Raw genomic sequence first — 15645 nt, 5'->3', positions numbered from 1 at the left:
ACCGTGATGTTTGCAGACTACATTGTGATCTGCAGTGAAAGCAGGGAGCAGCTGGAGGAACAGTTAGAAAGATGGAGGCATGAACTGGAAAAGGATGACGCGCTGTGGCGACCCCTAACGGGACAAGCCGAAAGGAAAAGAATAAGAAGAAGATTACGAGCAAGTCCTTTAACGTCTCGTCAACGTTTACATACCTGATGAAAAATGGACCCTCCATGGCTGAAGTCAAGATACGAGCTTCTTGCTGGTCTTGGAACTGATTACTTTTGGAAAGCCCCCTGAGGTTTTCTATACACTGATGCTCTTTCATCACGTGACTGCGTACGTCACAAAGAGCGCAGCGTCTCCTTGGTTACACATACTGCACAGCTCGAACTGAAAAGAGTTTGGAAAAACAGCAAACCTCAAAATCGGTTATATCCGAACGCTTATTTTCCCAACGAGTAAAAGTCAAACTAGCTCCTTCACATCTTAATAAATATACCGAGAGAAAGTTGCTCGGATGTTTGTTATTCGCCTAACATTCAGTTCTCACACGCTTGTACTCGGCCTCATTACAACATTTTCGACTATTTCACGTGTGTAGTATGTGGAGGACAATTTCAGAAACTGTCTGTAAAAAAAAACTTGCGGCTGGATTTCTGGTCACCCAAAATGTAGATGTAATAACGGCAATAATGGCGCTTGAGTCGACATGTCGCTTTCAGTCTGTGTTAGGGACCGTCTACAAGTTACACATCCCAGGGTGACAAATGAGGAACAAATCAGCATATATCAAAAGATTTTCATTGTGTTTGCTGTAGTAGGTGGCAATGGGAGGCCACTACTTACTACAGGTCAAGGTTTGCTGATATCTTGCATCATAGAAAAACTGGATGCAATTAAAAATCACCAAAAGGCAATAATCGTCAAACATATTCCTAAACATCACCATTATTGCTGTACTGTGATCATGTGTGCTGGGGTGCCATGCATTCAAATTGGGGATACTGGTAGGGGTGGGGCGAGACGGTCACGGGGCAATGATGACCCGCAACCCATTGCCAACTCCAACAGCAATCAGAATGAAAGAAAGTGTTTGGATTGATTTGCAGTGAAAATTGTCGTGTAACTTGTAGAGAGTCCCTGGCGAATGTCAGGCAAATATCAAACATCTGGCTATCTTTCTCGTCGCTTCATCGGAGGGTCGCCCAAGGAATAAATATGCAGCACAGGCCATTTGGTTTCATTTGTCTCTCTTTTCCGGATTTGTCGTCTCGTTACTTTTGTTTTTGGAAGTTACCGTTCAGGCCAGAGGGCACGCGAAGAAATTGAAACATCTACCACGGTTTTGGGCACATCCTCCGAGCGCACAGGCCCCCGTGTCTCTCTAACCCTTCCCACCATCACCAACAGCTGCAGAAACGTGCGTACGCCAGCCATGAAGTTGGCGTCAGGCACCGCACATTTCCATGCTCATTTCACTCTTGATACATCTGAACTTTGCCGTGAAAAAGAACGTGCGCCACGTTTTTGTGCAGACGTTTTCTGGGTTTGAGCAACGCCATGTTTCAGTAGGAAAGCCACACAGGTTTTTGCACATGAGGCCCCTGATGACTTGTTTCTCCTGGATGTGTAGATGGTAGTCGTGAATCTGTTCGATTTACCGTCCAAAACGTCAAATGCAGATTTTTTTTCCATTGGCTTGCTGGCTGGCAGCTCCCAAAAGTACTGTTGGGGCTGTTGGACAAAGCAAACCAGCAGTTTCCATAGTGTAGTGGTTATCACGTTTGCCTCACACGCAAAAGGTCCCTGGTTCGAAACCGGGTGGAAACAAGGCTTGTTAGTTGTTCTTTATTCTTTTGATCTGCCATGAAAAACTATGGGAGAGATTTTTGTCAAAATCTTTGGCACAAATATATCTGCAATTAACACATGGTTTTTACACGAGGGATAGCTTGCACTAGCAGCCGTTTCTTCAAGCTAACGGCTAATGTTGAGTCAGTCAAGCACATAGAAACAAGCACACATAATTAAAATAAATGTAAATTAATAATAAATGTATGTACTTACACATATAATTCCCTCTGTGTCTCTAATGCGATTATTAAGCTTTTTATTTCATAATAATAATAATAATAATACAATAAACTTATGAAGCGCTTCGCAAGACACCCAAAGACACTAATCAGATGACAATAACAGTGAGCAGGAAGCCCGGGTGGCGGGTGCTGGTCAACGACGCTGTCCACCGCGGTGGAATGCAGAAAAGTGAGATCCTCGCTGGACGTCAGGGGATGCAGAAGGATGTTCGGTAGCTGAGCTCGCACACATGTTCATGAGTCACAACCGATGCCGGGTGTTCAAGAGCTTGCCGAGACAGAGATAGGTAGGTGGTAATTTAGCTGACGGTTTTTGTTTTTTGAAAATCTCCCCGCCTTTCCTAGTTTACGTGACAACAACAACGCATCGTCCTTCGGTGAATGTGTTGAGTGAACATGAACCTCAGGGATGGATCATGAACGGAATGAGGAAGCACTTGAATGAGTCTCTGAAAATGAACCGAACGATTCGGTGAACGAATCTTTTTATAGAACTGCTTTAAATGATGCAGTACACTCAAAAGAATTGCCGTGCCCATCACTATTGCATCATGAGGATGTGCGGTTGTTCACACCTCCAACAGGTAAGGCCCCTCCCCCTCTTCTCTGGTAGGCTATGTGCGCGATGACCACCCGCGAACGCCCACGAGTTACGCACAGCAACAACTCGCTGTAGCATCCTGTGTGAATGCAGCATAAGTAGCAGTTTTGTAGTGTAGTGGCTATCATGTTCCCTTCATATGAGAAACGTCCATGGGTAGAAACAAAGCTTTTTTTTCTTTTTCTTTTTAAATCTGATATCTACAACTAAGGGGGGAGATTTGTCTCAAAATTATTTACATGTTTGTCAGATCCACAAATATATCAGCGATTTACGTTTTCTTTTCTTTTTTATGTGTGAATTTATCATGCCTTAGCATTCAAAATATTCATACGCTGGCCCGGTCTGTAATTAACTCCATGTCCACTCTTGGCTATTACAACCACAACAGTCTCCATAGTGTAGTGGTTTTCATGTTAGCTTAACATACGAAAGGTCCCTGGTTTGAGACCGGGTGGAAACAGGTTATTTTTTGTCTCTCTCGTCAGAGCTGTTGCACGTGGTTTGCTGGTCACGTTGTAAATCTTAAGTGGAGTGGATGTTACTGTCGTTTAGTGGTGATCATGTGCACTTCCCATGTGAAAGGTCCCTTCTTTTAAGTCTGGTTGTGAACAAGGCGTTTTTTAAATTGTCATTATTATTATTATAAATCTTCCATGAAAAGCAACTTCACCAAAAGGTGAAGCTGGCAAAAACCTTCTCACCGTGGGGGAATCGAATCCCAGTCTCCTGCGCGGACACCGTGAATGGTTCTGTCAGTGAAGGGGAATCAGGATTGAGAGGCTGGAGACTGGAGGGCAGCCGGACGGCCAGCATTCCAGCTGGCCGTCACGTGCTGAAACAAGGACCTGACAGCCCTCGCTTTCACACGGCCTTCCCGCATTGCATTGGGATTTTAGTGATGAAAACTGAGTTTTCCAAAAATTCCACAATGTTTTTGGAGTGAGAAAAATACAAGCAAATTTGGCGTGAATTTTTGGAATGTGTTGAAAATAGAATGGTGTGACTCGAATGAAAATTGTGAACGTAGAAGAACGTCAAAAAAGTAAGCGGAATTCATTCGACTTTGGTTGGTAATAATTGTTCTTGACCTTGTTTCTTTTTTGCCATTGAAGACATGACAATGGGCATTTATGTCCTCAAATAACATGCCTCAAGTGATGACTGCATGCTGGAGTTGTCCTTGAAATCATCAAGGTTTTGCAAAACCTACTAATGGTTGCTCTATGCATTTTGGACTCATTTATGTGCTAAATCTCAGATACCCCAGTGACCTCCGTGACACCTTTGAGGTCGTGCAAAAGATTATTATGGGCGTAAACTCTTCAACAGAGCACTTGTACCGAAGAACAGTCTGCTCCTGTTGTGTGCTACCAACAGAAAAAAGTTAAATGTTTCTTGAATTTTTTACATGAAGTTGCCGTTTGTGAGTTCAGTAGATATTAATATGGCGACTTGTATTTTTTATGTAGTTTAATTTTGTAATTATTTATTTTTGTGCACTTGTACGGTTTGTGTAATTGTAAAATTTATTTTTAATATTTGATTTGTATGACTTTCTACTGACCTCTTTCATATTTATTTTATTACTGTCAATGTAACCTGTGAAGTAGCAGACAATTGTACTTATTTGCGCTGTTTCTCAGTTTCAAACTGGAATTTTAAAGATGTCTAAAGGTTAAATATTTTAACAAATGCATAAGTTTTGCTTCTCAGTTTACTCCAAATCAGTTGAGTTATAATACGTGTGGCTTCAATACATTTTGGGAAAGCAAATTTAAAAATATATTTACAGAGCTAAATGGGCAATGTGCAATCACTTTAGGCCTAACAGAAAGGCTATGAGTTGCAATGAAGCCGAGAGAACTTCTTCTTCTTCTTTACCTTTCGGCTTGTCCCGTTAGGGGTCGCCACAGCGCGTCATCCTTTTCCATGTAAGCCTATCTCCTGCATCCTCCTCTCGAACACCAACTGCCATCATTTCTTCCCTCACGACATCCATCAACCTTCTCTCTTCCTCGAGCTCTCTTGCCTGGCAGCTCCATCCTCATCAACCTTCTACCAATATACTGACTATTTCTCCTCTGGACGTGTCCAAACCATCCAAGTCTGCTCTCTCTAACTTTGTCTCCAAAACATCAAAACTTTGCTGTCCCTCTGATGAGCTCATTTCTAATTTTATCCAAACTGGTCACTCCGAGAGCGAACCTCAACATCTTCATTTCCGCCACCTCCAACTCTGCTTCCTGTTGTCTCGTCAGTGCCACTGTCTCTAATCCGTACATCATGGCTAGCCTCACCACTGTTTTATAAACTTTGCCCTTCATCCAAGCAGAGACTCTTCTGTCACATAACACACCTGACACCTTCCTCCACCCGTTCCAACCTGCTTGGACCCGTTTCTTCACTTCCTGACCACAATCACCATTGGTCTGGATGGTTGACCCAAAGTATTTAAAGTCCTCCACCCTTGCTATCTCTTCTCCCTGTAGCCTCACTCTTCCCACACCACCCCTCTCATTCATGCACATATATTCTGTTTTACTTTGGCTAATCTTCATTCCTCTGCTTTCCAGTGCATACCTCCATTTCTAACTGTTCCTCCACCCGCTCCCTGATTTCACTGCAGATCACAATGTCATCTGCAAACCTCATGGTCCACGGGGATTCCAGTCTAACCTCATCTGTCAGCCTATCAAACACCACTGCAAACAGGAAGGGGCTCAGGGCTGATCCCTGATGCAGTCCCACCTCTGCCTTAAATTCGTCTGTCACACCTACAGCACACCTCACCGCTGTTCTGCTGCCCTCGTACATGTCCTGTATTATTCTAACATACTTCTCTGCCACTCCAGACTTCCGCATGCAGTACCACAGTTCCTCTCTGGGTACTCTGTCACACCCTTTCTCTAGATCAACAAAGACACAATGTAGTTCCTTCTGACCCTCTCTGTAGTTTTCCATCAACATCCTCAAGGCAAATAATGCATCTGTGGTACTCTTTCAAGGCATGAAACCATACTGTTGATCGCAAATACTGACTTCTGTCCTGAGTCTAGCCTCCACTACTCTTTCCCATAAATTCATTGTCAGGCTCTTCAACTTTATTCCTCTATAGTTCCCACAGCTCTGCACATCACCCTTGTTCTTAAAAATGGGCACCAGCACACTTTTCCTCCATTCCTCAGGCATCTTCTCACGCGCTAGAATTCTGTTGAACAAGCTGGTCAAAAACTCCATAACCAATTCTCCTAGATGCTTCCATACCTCCACAGGAATGTCATCAGGACCAACTGCCTTTCCATTTTTCATCCTCATTAATGCCTTTCTAACTTCCCCCTTACTAATCATTGCCACTTCCTGGTCCACCACACTTGCCTCTTCTACTCTCCCTTTGCTCTCATTTTCCTCATTCATCAACTCCTCGAAGTATTCTTTCCATCTAGCTAGCACACTGCTGGCACCAGTCAACATATTTCCATCTCTATCCTTAACCACCCTAACCTGCTGCACGTCTTTTCCATCTCTATCCCTCTGTCTGGCCAGCCTGTATAGATCATTTTCTCCTTCTTTAGTGTCCAACCTGCCATATATGTCATCATATGCCTCTTGTTTGGCCTTTACCACCTCTACCTTTGCCCTGTGTCGCATCTCAATATATTCCTTTCCCCTCTCCTCGGTCCTCTCAGTGTCCCACTTCTTCTTAGCTAACCTTTTTCCTGTACTGTGAGGTTCCACCACCAAGTCTCCTTCTCTCCTTTCCTGCCAGAAGATACACCAAGTACTCTCCTGCCTGCCTCTCTGATCACCTTGGCTGGCTTGGCACATGCACACAACTAAGCTATGGTAACTTTTACTGCAGAACATCACCAGCACACCACGTACAACAGCTGCCTGACAAGCAAGAAAAGCTGTTTCCACCCGGTCTCGAACCGGGGACCTTTCGCGTGTTAGGCGAACGTGATAACCACTACACTATGGAAACTGTGGTGGCTGTTGTGCCCAAAAGCGGACATGGATTAATTGACAGACCATCCCACCAAGTAACCAACTCACAAGCAGAATTGAATATTTACAAATGATAAGTCATAATGGAATTTATTTAAGCATTACTGAAGTCAGAATTCTTTTGAGGGGACCAAGTGTTTTGAGCAGTTATCGAGCCAACCATCTTTTCTTCTTATTTCTACATCAATGAAATTCCTCTGGCCATTTGTGATTTGAAGAAAGGAAACAAACAAAGTGACCATATGCAATGCAGCACTCTGAATTGGGTTTAACACCATATGCAAAGCTGTACACGAGTTAGCCAGGAGTTGATACTCAAATCTTCTGATCCATAGTCAGATGTGTTATCCATTCGCCACGAGCCCCAGAAAGGTTTGAGCCCTCTGCAAGTCCCTGTGGAGGATTTTTACTGTCCCAGCAGCACGGCGCAAAAAGCAACTGCAGGGGTTCGCTCTTGCCGTGACCCGGATTTGAACCGGACTTGTTGCGGCCACAACGCAGAGTACTAACCACTATACGATCACGGGTTGGGTTAGTGGAACCTATCTCTCAAAGTATTTTCTGTCATTTTGATTAGTAATGGGGACCAATGCGCTAAAACCACGTGAATAACCCAACACAGCTCCTAATGGAAAATGTGCTCTGATGTGAGGATCATTTGAGTGTTTGCACCTCATTCAGCTGTTAAATGTGTAACTACAGTATTTGTGCAGATCCAACCGGATCCCAAGACTGGACTTCCAGACTGGCTTTTCGTCCCCAATTTCACATGCTCTTAAGTACTTCAGTGGGCCCACAACTCTAACTACATTTGGAAGGACGTCAGGGCTCGGTCAGCCGAAAGAAACAAGCGGTTGGCGGATTTTCGTCGCTCCCCTACGCCTGTATACAAGGTGGGTCAGATGGTTTGGCTCTCCTCCCGTGACCTTTCTCTCCAGACCGAATCACGGAAGCTCACGCCACGCTTCATTGGTCCTTTTCCGATCACTAAAGTCTTAAAACCCACCTCTGTTCAGTTGAAGCTCCCTCATTCTCTCAAAATCCACCCGACATTTCATGTGTCTCTGCTCAAGCCTGTCACCACCAGCACCCTTAGCCCTCCGGCCTTACCCCCTCCACCCCACATAATCAACAAACATCCTGCTTTCACGGTGTCACGCATCCCTTTCGGGGGGGGGGACTGTCATGATCTGTGCCCTGCAGTTCCTTTTTGGAACTTGGGTGGCACTTTATGCCTCCCTTTTCCCTCTCTAACTCTCCAGCAAGCATCACCTCCTCGCCCACGCACCTGTCCTCAATCAGCACTAATCACTGCCTGCAGATACAGTAAGCCTTCCAGATCCAGGAATCCAGCACCAGTAGTATCGTCCGTGGTACTCTTGTGATTCGTTCTCTTGTGTTCGATTCATTACTTGGCTACCCGCATTTGTACTGACTTTCTTGTATTCTCCTCCACCTCCAGTCTTCCTTACACGTGTTTGGCAAACATAACAACCACTACACGACTGAAACTGTTGCTCTCGTGTCAGCAGGACCAGCAAAACGGCTCGCTGGCATTGCCATGCATTCAGGTGCATACACTCAGTGAAAGTAGGTCAAAAGACTCCGAGGTAGTGTAGTGCACAGTATATCTGCCTGTCACGCGGAAGACAGGGGTCCGATTCACTGACGGGGAGTTAACTTCAACTGGTCTTTAGCTTTTCGTGGGGCTCTTCTTTGTGGGAAAACAAAAAAGCCCATCAGACCCGTTTCCAAACAGGGACCTTACGCCTGTTTGGTGAACATAACAACCACTACATGACTGAAACTGTTGCTCTCGTGTTATCCGTTAGCAGGACCAGCAAACCGCCTCGCTAGCTGTACCCCCAAAATATATAAGTTTGCATACTGTTCAATGATGCACCAGAGAGAAGAGAGTATAATGTTATTTCTGTCTCATTGCTGAAATGCAAAACAAACATTTCTGTCGAAAAGTAAATCTGACAATTATCAAAGTATGTTAGACTTAATGAGGAATCGCAGAGCTTTCTGTTGCTAATTAACCGATACGGGATGACGGTGAATTCTGATCTTGACGCGCCTGTTATTCGTTTTTATATAAGCATCACCCTTGTTCTTAAAACTGAGCACCAGCACACTCTACCTCCATTCCTCAGGCATCTTCTCACCCGCTAGAATTATTAAACAAGCTGGTCAAAAACTCCACAGCCACCTCTCCTAGAAGCTTCCATACCTCCACAGGAATGTCATCAGGACCAATTGTCTTTCCGTTTTTCATCCTCTTGAATGCCTTTCTAACTTCCCCCTTACTCATCATTGCCACTTCCTGGTCCACCACAGTTGCCTCCTCTACTCTTCCTTCCCTCTCATTTTCCTCATTCATCAACTCCTCAAAGTATTCTTTCCATCTATCCAGTACACTACTGGCACCAGTCAAGACAATTCCATCTCTATCCTTAATCACCCTAACCTGCTGCACATCCTTCCCATCTCTATCCCTCTGTCTGGCCAACCTGTAGACATCATTTTCTCTTTCTTTTGTGTCCAACCTGGCATATATGTCATCATATGACTCTTGTTTGGCCTTTGCAACCTCTACCTTTGGCGAGGTCGATAATCGGAACAGGGTCTAGTCTTACTGTGAGTATTTGACGTGGAAACAAGGAATGCTGGAATGCGACGACAAGGTACAAGGAACTGGCGATGAGAAAGAATGACTATTGCCTATTTTTATTATATCCAATAAACCTTAACTCAACTGACTGTCCGAATAAACTTAAATATAAATATAAACCATATGACACAACATTTAAGTCAAACATGACAATTGATGTGACCATCTTGCAGACATCAGTGAAGATCTTCGTTCTGCGGGGCAGGAGGTAGAGCCCCTTCACGTTAAAGAGGAAGTGGAGGATGAAGAGGTCCACCGCATCAAAGAAGAAGAGAAATTGGAGCCCACTCCCATTAAAAAAGAGGATGAGGAAGAGTACACTCACATCAAACATGAAGTGGAGGAGGACATCACCAAGTTTCCTTCGACTGGTGTCCCACTGAAGAGTGAAGATGAAGGTCAAAGTAAAGAGAGCAGAGTGGCGGAGCCTCCAAGCTCAAGTTAGCACAGCTCAAGTCAGCACATGACAACAAAAGCTGATGGAGACCACTGTGGAGGATCACAAGCAAATGGACTCTGAGCTCCACTATCAGATAGTGACGACATGACGTCACACCCTCCTCACACTGATGATGATGATGGACAGAGTGAAGGTGATCTGACATGTCACACTGAAAATAAACGATGGAAATGTTCTCGGTATGGGAAAATATTTGCTTTTCAGAGCAATTTGAAACGACACATGAAAATACACACAGGAGAGAAAACTGTCATGGGTGTGTGTTCCGGGTTTTGTCTTCCCCCCTGTTTCACACACACCTGCTCCTGTGAGCATCTTCACCACCTGTGCCTCGTTCACCCTAATTACCCCTTGTATTGAACCTCGTGTCTCATTCCCTCTCGTCGCCAGTTCGTTGTACCTTGTCGTCGCTTTCCAGCATTCCTTGTTTCCATGTCACAGACTCACAGTAAGATTTGACCCTGTTCCGATTATCGACCTCGCCTCTTTGCCACATGTTTTTGGATACTGTTGCCTTTCTTGGATTGCCTGCCTGTGTACCGACCTATGCCTGGATATTAAACCTCTCTTTTTGGAAACTGTCCATTTGTTTTGGAGTCGAGCATTTTTGGGTCCTATTCTCTGTTCCGTTCATGACAATAGGATTTTTTGCATGTGGAAAAACTGGACACGTTGGCACGTGTCTGTCGAGGCCCTGCTGAAGCACAGAGTAACTACAGTTGTTACGCCTGTGGACAAGAGGGACACACTGCCAACTGTTGTCCCGACCTGCTGCCCAGAGGACACAGTGAAACAACAGGACGAGGCAGGGGAAATGTGCCAAACAGACATTTTACAAAAATATAATGCTGCCATTGTACGTGTAGTACACGGACTTGACATTGTGTTTCCAGATGGACCCATGCTGCCGGCCAAAGGAGACCTGCATACACATGTGCTGGCATGTGTCCAACAAAAAGCTGTGACTCATGTTATTGACATCTATTGGGGACTGGTCGACACGTGTCAAATAAATATCAGCGTGCTGCAGGCATTTGCGGAGTGGAAGATGTGGATTGTGTCCTTGGGGCCATTCCTGCCACCCCCTGACCCTCCAGAATACTCATGGTATTTTACAAACTGATAGAATAGTGGTGGGACGAGAGGGTGTTGGGGCAGTTGTTCACCTGACATCGGATTTATTGCCTTTGTTTAAAATGCCATTTTCTGCGCCTCACATTTCATTGGCACTTAAACGAGAAGGATTAAGAAATCTGTCGGCTAAACTCAATTGGACACATGATGAGAAAGAACTCTTCATACAAATTAAACAAGAATTAAGTCAAGCCATTGCTTTGGCACTTCTTAACTATAAACTACCGTTTCACTTGGACATCTCGAACAAAACTCATACTGCCGCTGCTGTATTGTACCAACGAGTGTTTTGTTAGAACCAATTGTAGCATGTGCATCTGACTGCGAGAGGTATGCAGCAGCAGCTGTTGCCCTTATCGAAATCTGCGCACATGTGGTGCTAATGCACCCGCTCTGCGTACACACCAAACACTCCACAACCGCTTTCATCAACTCACGACTATTTACCTTTTCAAACAAGCAAAAAATGAAAATGTATCATTGTTAGAACAACCGCATATTCAGTTTACACCTGTCAATACTAACATGGCCGACGGTGTAACTGTAGGAATGCATTGGTGTGAGGTGAAGGCTAGAAAAGACAAAGCATGTCGTTCAGATTTATTGTCAGAACCGTTGAAGGGAGGGAGAAAGTTGTTTACGGATGGCTGTTGTTATAGGAAAAACAATGGGGAACGAGTGGCTGGATGGGCTGTAATTGAACGAGTCGTGAACGAAATTAGTTGTTGAACATATGAATGCAACGTTAAAACAAAAATTGGCTAAGTGCTGTGCACAGTCAAATATGTCATGGTTGAGAGCTCTCCCAATTGTGCTCATTTCCATCAGAGCATCTGTAAATAGTACAATAAAACTCAGCCAGTTCGAAATATAACATGTTTTTCCTTTTTCTTTTACTGGTCCAGGTTCTGGCTCAACCTTTGAGTCACCTTCTTCCTTGTCACGACTGTCTTACTTTGATCTATTAAGAGGTGTTCTGTCCAGCTTTGCAGGCATCCAGTCGGACGGCGATAATCCACCTGCATCTGTTTGGCTTCGAGTGATGAAGAGGAAGTGGCCTGAACCAAGGTGGACGGGACCGTTCACCGTGACTGCGAGGACTTCACACGCCTACCAACTTGAAGGAAAAGGGACTACCTGGTTCCACAGGTCACAATGTCGTTTTGCCAAACCACTTCGATTGTTTCATTAGTGTTGTATTTATTGCTTCAAGTTGCATTCGGCAAACGGGGGGAATTTAGTAGACCAACAATTCATGTAGCAGGAGAAAGGGAACAAAGCAAATGTGGAACACCATTCCAAATTATAATTATCCATCCATCCATTCATTTTCTACCGCTTATCCGGGGTCGGGTCGCGGGGGCAGTAGCTTTAGCAGGGATGCCCAGACTTCCCTTTCCCCAGCCACTTCATCCATCTCTTCCGGGGGGATCCCGAGGCGTTCCCAGGCCAGCCGAAGGATGTCGTCTCTCCAGCGTGTCATGGGTCGTCCCCGGGGTCTCCTCCCGGTGGGACGTGCCCGGAACACCTCACCAGGGAGGCGTCCGGGAGGCATCCGAATCAGATGCCCCAGCCACCTCATCTGGCTCTACTCTGAGATCCTTCCGGATGACCGAACTTCTCACCCTATCTCTAAGGGAGAGCCCAGACACCCTGTGGAGGAAACTCATTTCGGCCGCTTGTATCCGGGATCTCGTTCTTTCGGTCACAGACAAAATTACATCAAGTCAAATTTTAGCTTTAGCCACAGGATACACACAACAAAACATGTGGATAGCCTACTTACAAGAAACGGGCCGACTTGGCAATTTTGGGGATTGTATAATGTGTGCAGCCGCACGACCCACTGTATGTTTAGCTCCAGGACCAATTATGGATATTGATTCACTAAATTGCATGATTGAAATATACAAAATAAACCATAACGTTAGCCCTCGATGCGCCAAGTATGAGAATATGTGGCCAAAATTACCTAAAAGTGCAGTGCCCCATTATGCAGAAGGAAATTACACTTGTTTAAAGCATGACAGAATTAACCAGAACAAAACTAAATATGTGGGGGTATTTCCATTTTGTCATAATATAATAGATGTCACTACATGGGGAAATATTACGTTATTGAGCAAAAGGTCTTTAGGTGATTTGGCAAATATGTGTGAAATTAATGTAGTAAGAGCTGCATTACCTGACAAATGGAAAGGGACATGTATAATGATTTCCTATGTGGCGTCAACCACTGTAATTTTCGCCAAGGATCAAATAACGAGACCAAAAACAGAAACTAATGTGAGGTCAAAGAGATCAATCAGCGATAATTGGTCAGAGGACAGAACCACATACATCGATGGCATTGGAGTGCCCAGAGGAGTTCCAAATGAATACAAACTGATTGATCAAGTTGCAGCAGGATTTGAAAATATGCCCATCATCTCTGCATTGTTCCCAGTAACTCCAAACAAGAATGTGGATAGGATCAACTTTGTTTATTATCATTTGCAAAGAGCAGTAAACTAAACCAGTGATGCCATTGAAAGCTTAGCTGAACAATTGGCCCCCACTTCCCTCTTGGCAATTCAAAACCGCATGGCCCTTGACATGATCCTTGCCGAAAAGAATGGTGTTTGTGCAATGTTTGGTCCACAATGTTGTACTTTTATTCCCAACAAGACAGCCCGGGATGGAAAAGTAACGAGAGCCCTACATGGGTTACAAACTTTGGCTGCTGAAATGGCAGATTCAACAGGCGTTTCCAACCCCCTGGAAGATTGAGCTACGGCGTGGTTTGGAAAATGGAAACACCTTATGTTCACGGGAGTGGTGGAAAAGAATATGAACCAGCCGGAATCACAGATGTTGATGACCTCCGAAGGAGCTCCTACTCCTGAAGTTCTGCTCACACAAGACGACGTCGTGTCCAGATGGATGAATTATTGATTAAGAATATACAGTGTCTTTTCTCTTAGCATGTTACGGGACTTGTCTTTTTCCCTCCTCAAATCAATATATGGGGAGGTTTTTGGCCTGTCTCAAGAGTAGTACTGCCTTATGAAGAATGCTTAGCTCATGACTACGTTGTTTATATATCCTCTTAATAGCCTTCCACATAGAGTAGTACTGCTTTGGGTATGTTACATAGTTCCACTATGTAAACAGAGGAATTGTTGGATTGTTCTATTTGTACTCATGAAGCTATGTTCATTTCTTTAACAATTAAGTTCCATTTCCAAACCATCCAAGGCCAGAGGGGTGCCCACATCTTAGGATGACTCCCTTTTCTTTTTTATTGCACCCAAGGTAGATTACTGAAGAATGATGTTCTTAGGATGACTCCCTTTTCTGAAAACATCCAAGGCCAGAGGTACCTTCTGCTAAACATATATCAAAACCTTCTGCTGAACAGTCATAACGAAACCTTCTGACGTGTATAAAAGGAGTTAGCTCAAATAAACAAGGTGTGTCATTCACTGAACCTGCACTCTCGTGGGCAGTTGGTTGAATGCACCCTGAGACTCAGCACGTTGGTGTCTTGTTTTTTCCTCTCTCTTTGGACAAAGAAAACGAACACGCAAGGACGATTGAAGGTTCCATGATCTATTGAACATTGACATTATATTACGTCCTTAACAGTTTAAATGTTGAATCCGCTTGCCAGAGTTAGACTTCACTATCTCCGAGCAAATAGTTTCTCGTTTTCGTAAGTGAATGTGAGACGTTCTAATTTCCTCACAATTTGTAACTTCTCTTTCTGAATGATTGATAAAGTCTTCAGTGCTCTCTGACATTATGTGCACTTGCACATTTTAATATGAATTAATCAACAATTCGTAATCACCAAAAGTATATATTTTTTAGCGTTTTATGATGAAGTCATTTTCCAACAGCAACACTTATTTAGCCTTTACGTAAGAACACTGAGATGTCCCAGGTGACCTGAACATCACTTTGGAAAACGAGTGGTCAAGTTAGGTTATCTTAACAAATTAGATGATAAAATTGCATTTTTGCCATCAACGACTGAAAGAAAATGTTAATACAGAAGACAGACTCCTGTAATTTGTCAACCTCCTACGAGTGACCAGTCAGAAGATTTTAAGGAAGCTAAATTGGATATGATGTCACTTCACATCAACAGGTAAAGCAAATTGAGAAACACGGGGCCTACTCGTGACCATACATTTGTTTACAATTATGTATTTTTTTTAATTTTGTTTTATGTTTTCAGTAGTTTCAGTAGCTTATAGTAGTTAAGTATTTCACGAGAGGTTGGTTTTGTTTTCACTGTCGTTTTTTGCATTAATTATTTTGGGCAGGGCATGCTTACTGTTTTTGGATATACTTGAAATGTTTAATGGCCAATATTAATGTCTTGACGTTTCTGGCATGTTTTTAGTCGATTATTAAGACCAATCGCGTGACAAATTGGAACGTTGGGTAACCATATGAGGAGAAGGGGTGTAATTTGCCTCCTCAGCGACGATGGCGCTAGAGTCCTACTGTCAGTTAGCAAAGCTGGAAACAGGAAGTAGTTGACTGAGGCAGGGCTATTGATTTATTTTCGTCAAAATGTTGAGCAGCTATTCAGCTTGTGGCCACAAAAATAAATAAACAAATAAATAATAAAGCTTGTGGCCACCACATTACACCAACAACTGATTGTTATTACAAATAACTAATTTTTTTCTTTGGT

At 43.8% G+C, this 15645-nt stretch overlaps 2 non-coding genes across 2 annotated transcripts; one reads left to right on the top strand and one right to left on the bottom strand.

Annotated features, from left to right (window-relative positions):
- The first annotated feature begins 1742 nt into the window (after positions 1 to 1742).
- trnav-cac (transfer RNA valine (anticodon CAC)) lies at positions 1743 to 1815 on the top strand. Its single transcript has one exon. It is a non-coding gene; the product is annotated as a tRNA-Val (tRNA).
- A 4779-nt stretch (positions 1816 to 6594) lies between these two features.
- On the bottom strand, positions 6595 to 6667 carry trnav-aac (transfer RNA valine (anticodon AAC)). Its single transcript has one exon. It is a non-coding gene; the product is annotated as a tRNA-Val (tRNA).
- Between the last annotated feature and the right edge of the window lie 8978 nt (positions 6668 to 15645).

This window comes from Phyllopteryx taeniolatus, unplaced genomic scaffold (genome assembly GCF_024500385.1).
Source record: "Phyllopteryx taeniolatus isolate TA_2022b unplaced genomic scaffold, UOR_Ptae_1.2 contig_85, whole genome shotgun sequence".
NCBI classification, from domain to species: domain Eukaryota; kingdom Metazoa; phylum Chordata; class Actinopteri; order Syngnathiformes; family Syngnathidae; genus Phyllopteryx; species Phyllopteryx taeniolatus.
Note: the sequence above shows the minus strand (reverse complement) of the source record. Positions and strands in the feature narration are given on the sequence as shown.